We start from the raw sequence: 5,428 nt of genomic DNA on the forward strand, positions 1-5,428 counted from the left end.
AGCAAAAATGAGACACGGTCGAACAAAAAAGGGGGAATTCGAGCAAAAAATGGGGTAGTCGAACAAAAAATGAGAAAGTCGAACAAAAAAAAACACGGCCGAACAAAAAAAAGAAATTCGAACAAAAATTGTTGAATTCGAACACAAAATGTGGTCTACATTTTTGTATTCGAACAAAAAAATGTAGAAAATATAGGTAGTCGAACAAAAAATTTGATATTCGAACAAAAAATGGTTCTACATTTTTTTTCGAAAATTTTTTTTTTTTTTTGCTCGACTATCAATTTTTTGTTCGTCCGTGTTTTGTATTTTTGCTCGAATTCCTCTTGTTTTGCTCGAATTTAAGTGTATTTAGGTGTCTTTTGGAGTTCCTAGAGTTCTCACACTAAAAAAGTTCTCACTGGATCCTCTCCATATATATAATATATATATATATATATATATATATATATATATATATATATATATATATATATATATATATATATATATATATATATATATATATATATATAGTGGTAGGATCAAGAGGGAAGTAACCATTCGGGGGGAAGCAAAAACTTTTTTTTCTTCGTTTTTTAAAAAAACTTTGTTCACGAACATTATAGATGAGATGAAAATATGAACATTTAGTAAAGACACTTTGTGATAAATGTTTTTATTTTGGCGGGAAAACGCTCGAAGAAGTAATAGATAACAATTATCGTGTTTTTCGAGCGTATTTTGATGTTTTAGCTATTGGGGTTTAGATATTAGGGTTTAGATATTAGGGTTTATAGGGTTTAGAAATTTAGGGTTTAGGGTTTAGATTTAGGGTTTAGATTTAGGATTTAGATTGAGTTTTTAACACGAACGGTTTAGAGTTTAGGGTTTAGGGTTTAGGGTTTTGGGTTTATGGAATAAACCCAAAACACCAAACCCTAAACCCTAAACTCTAAATCGGGCTAAATTTTACTTCACAAAACATGAACAAAAAACGTTCATATTCTTCACGAACAATATTATCTTGAATGTTATTTTTGTCGATCGTTTTCTCGCCTAAATAATAAAATTCATCACGAAGTGTCTCTTCTAAATGTTCATATTTTCGTGTGATCTTGATGCCGGAAAAAAAAACGAAAAAAAAAATTGCTTCCCCCCGCTTCCCCCCGATTGGTTACTTCTCCATTGATCCTATATATATATATATATATATATATATATATATATATATATATATATATATATATATATATATATATATATATATATATATATATATAGAGGGAGAGAGATTTAATCAAGAGAGAAACACTTTTTTGAGGGAAGTATTTTTTTTTCGTTTTTTTCGAATTTTTTTTTCAGGCATCAAGATCACATGAAAATATGAATATTAAAAAAGACACTTTGTGATTAATGTTATTATTTTGGCGGTAAAACGCTCGAAGAAAAAAATGAAAACATTCAATGCATTGAATGTTTTGATTCTGAGTTTTTTTTAAGGGGTTAGAAATTAGGGTTTAGAAATTAGGGGGTTAAAAATTAGGGTTTAGCTGTTCGGGTTTAGAAATTAGGGTTTTGGGTTTAGAAATTAGGGTTTAGGGTTTAGAAATTAGGGTTTAGATTGAATATTTTAACACGAACAGTTTAAAGTTTAGGGTTTAGGGTTAGGGTTGAGGGTTTACACGTAAACCCGAAAACCCAAAACCTTAAACCCTAAACTCTAAATCGGGCTAAATTCGAAAAAAAACACTTCACACAAGATGAAAACAAAACGATGCAAATAAACTCAGCAGCAAAACATTCAATGCATTGAATGTTTTTATTTTTTTCTTCGAGCGTTTTCTCGCCAAAATAATGACATTCATCACAAAGTGTCTTTTTTAAATGCTCATATTTTCATCTAATCTATAATGTTCGTGAACAAAGTTTTTTCAAAAACGAAAAAAAAAATTTTGCTTCCCCCTTCCCCCAAAAAAGTGCTTCCCTCTTGATTATAACTAGGGGTGTTCACAAAACCGTCAAACCGCGAAAAGCGGCCGGACCGGACCGATTTATTGGTTCGGTCCAATTTGGATATTAGAGGTCCGGTCACCGGTTTTAAGATCTCCAAACCGCGAAACTCGGTGCGGTTTCATTAGGCCACTGGTCGGTTAAACCGGACCGGACTAACCAATACAATGAATCAATGAATGTAGAGTTCTCAGTTTATGGTTTTAGTAACTCTATACAGGCCTTGTTTTACAAAAACTACTAAGTATATAATTATTACTTATTTACGAATTACAGCTAATGTAGTCCTAGTATAATTAATGGCAGTCCCAATATTTCTTCATGTTAGAGCAATTCTCAAATCACAACTCGGAGTAATTTATAATATGCTTAAATGATTACTATTAGTCCGAAGTTGGAACCTTGTAAGAGCTATGCACCTAATTTCTACCTGTCCATCAAAATATAAGTATCCAAGTTCCAAACTTGTTCATTCACTATCTAGTACGTAGTAAATCTTTAAATTGATGTAGCATATTACAGTAGTATTTTTCACACATTATCTAGTAAATCTTCTAATATTGAGTGTTTATTATGCCTTTCTTGTCACAAACCGAGACAAATATACACAAAATAATATGGATAACAAATAGAAAAAAAAAAGGAGTTCGAAACCGTCAAACCAGACCGCCCCAAACTGGACCAAACCGGGCAGTAAGACAACTTTCTTGGTCTGATTTGGTTTCATATATGTTGAAACCGTCGATGCCAGTTTGGTTTGAGATTTAGTCGAAACCGGACCAAACCGGACCGTGAACACCCCTAATTATAATCCTATATATATATATATATATATATATATATATATATATATATATATATATATATATATATATATATATATATATATATATATATATATATATATTATAATTGGTTCCGATGCCGAGAAACCGAATCATTTCCATCATGATAAACCCAGATCAACCATCAATTAGTCACGAACAGATGCACAAAATGACAAGATCGATCTTCTCATATTCATAACCTGAGATCTACAATTTCATCCATTACAAAATTTCCTATAAATGAATTGACATCTTTGATCGAAAAGACGATAGCTTAGAGCATTCAAAAACAGAGCACATAAGCACCACTTGGTTTCACTTCACCCCCAACGCCGCTGCCGCCGCCGCCACCACAACCACATCCCACCGTCAAAAACCTGTTTGGATCAACCTTAGACGATAACAACACTGCAAAGTAGTAAGCCTAATACATCTTATTCCAATTATCATATATCACTTATGCTGCTTGCTTATTCACGGTTTGAAACTTGAAAGGCCTAAAATGGGTGTGCAGTAGGCTAGCAGAATAAAAAAATAAAAAAACAGTTCGTACCATGAACTGTGAAATGCATGCCACATACCTAAACTGATCATAAATCGTGATAGCTCAAGCACATTAAATTTTTAACTAAAATAAACATTTCCCAATTCAGAATATGCAGGTTCGATCAAGTGCAGTTCAAAATGAATCTCAATGTCACCAATCAACACACCAATTCGATATGAGATATCTCAAAAGCTACTACATAAAAAACAACCAGATATAATGAATTAAAAACATATTATTTCAGATGAAATTTTTATTGACGCACACACAATTAAATACGAGAACTAAACGAGCAGCAGTGCGATAACCTGACATAGGTTGGTCACCTTCTTCTTTTGATGCATAAGCATTCCCATACGCAATCGAACCAGGAGCAAACGTTCCATCTATGCTAGTGACCTTGCTGTCAATGAAAAAAATATAGCACGTGTCTATAAAAGTTTGTCCATTTACTAACTGATAGGTCAATACGATTTATGTTACATCTCTAACAGATCAAAAAGGTTTTTTTTTTTTTTTTTTTAAAAAAGAAAACAACCTAAGAAACGGGTCAAAAGCTGTCCATAGTGGGTTTTTTACATTAAAAGACTCCTAAATCATTTTCACGTTTTAAGCAGATGATTGTAAAAGAGTATAATATTTGTAATCACATTTGAGACTCATACCATAAATGACCCACGTTGGACAAATAGTAGTGTTTTAGGTTAACATCATCCATCGGTGGCGGAATCAGGATTTTTTTTTGCACCGGGGGCGAAAAATCTTTTAAAACCGTACCAACTTCTTTGGGCAAACAATGGAGGGCAAAAAATGGAGGTTTTTAGGCAAAATTTGAAGGTTTGTGGGCAAAATTCGAAAGTTTTGAAGCAAAATTTGGAGAATTTTGGACAAAATTTGAAAGTTTTTTGGTAAAATATACAAGTGATGGGGCAAAAAGAAAAATCCTTTGGGCAAAGTTGAAAAATTCAAAAATTTTCTACTAAAATTTCAAAATCGATTAGGCGGGCGGGTGTCCCCGGTCCCTTAATAAAAACGCCCCTGCATCCATCTATCCATCTCCTGGCCCGATTAGACTCATACCATAAATGACCCAAGTTCATTTTACACACATTTTTGGCAACAATCCAACCCATCCCACATGAACATTTGCGCCCTCTAATTAAGCTCAATAAAAATCAAGTCACAAACAATACAATTAAGTAAGAAAATACTCTGGATGAACATTTCAATAGCAACTTTGATTAACAGATCACGTTTTGGCCTAATTCTTCGACACGTGTCAAAATGAAAAAAAAACGAAACCCTAATTTAATCGTCGACGGCTCTAGATGGATCCTCTAACAATCGCCGGTGCCGTTGATGTCGCAATTCCGATTTCCTTTTTCCTCTCCATCTGTTATAAGCAGCCGTACAAACAACTGATACAATTAATAATTTATAATCAGGCCTTAATTACACATTTATATATACATTAAAAACAGAATAGATGAATTACTTCCGGCGCCGACTACATACAACAGCCGTAGAAGCTTCTGGCGGCTGTTGTAATCTCCTCCGATTAAGAACATTTTGTTCGCTTTCTTTGCCAATACTTTGTTTGCTTTATTTGAGAATACGTAAGGTGTGGAACCAAAAAAATTGTGATTGTGTATTTACGCATTAGCCCCCTGTATTCTTTTAATTATTTCACAATGATTCCAAAATATTTCATGATAAAATTAGGTTTGATGAGCGCAATATATATATATATATATATATATATATATATATATATATATATATATATATATTTTTTTTTTAATAACATACAATAAAAATACTAATGACAACCCTTAATACTTTAAATATATTGGATTATTGGAAGATCAATAACAATAACCGATATAAAAAAAAAGTCATAACCAACAAGAGACTAAACAAACGAATTCATCAATATAGCGAAAAATAATTTGTTAAGGAACTAACAAGTTGGTTTACGGCCTAGGTGATCCTTATTTTGTTTTGAGGTTGGTGGTGGTTAGGAGTTGGTCTCGGTATGCCCCTTCCTTTGAGCGCATGGTCT

General features: G+C 32.6%; 1 long non-coding RNA gene across 1 annotated transcript; it reads right to left on the bottom strand.

Annotated features, from left to right (window-relative positions):
* Positions 1–3,489: 3,489 nt before the first annotated feature.
* LOC139897992 (uncharacterized) lies at positions 3,490–4,993 on the bottom strand. Its single transcript, XR_011776835.1, has 3 exons — positions 4,862–4,993; positions 4,578–4,784; positions 3,490–3,769 (listed from the first exon to the last, which is right to left on the bottom strand). It is a non-coding gene; the product is annotated as an uncharacterized lncRNA (long non-coding RNA).
* Between the last annotated feature and the right edge of the window lie 435 nt (positions 4,994–5,428).

The sequence above is a fragment of the Rutidosis leptorrhynchoides genome, chromosome 3 (genome assembly GCF_046630445.1).
Source record: "Rutidosis leptorrhynchoides isolate AG116_Rl617_1_P2 chromosome 3, CSIRO_AGI_Rlap_v1, whole genome shotgun sequence".
In the NCBI taxonomy this organism is placed as follows: Eukaryota; Viridiplantae; Streptophyta; class Magnoliopsida; order Asterales; family Asteraceae; genus Rutidosis; species Rutidosis leptorrhynchoides.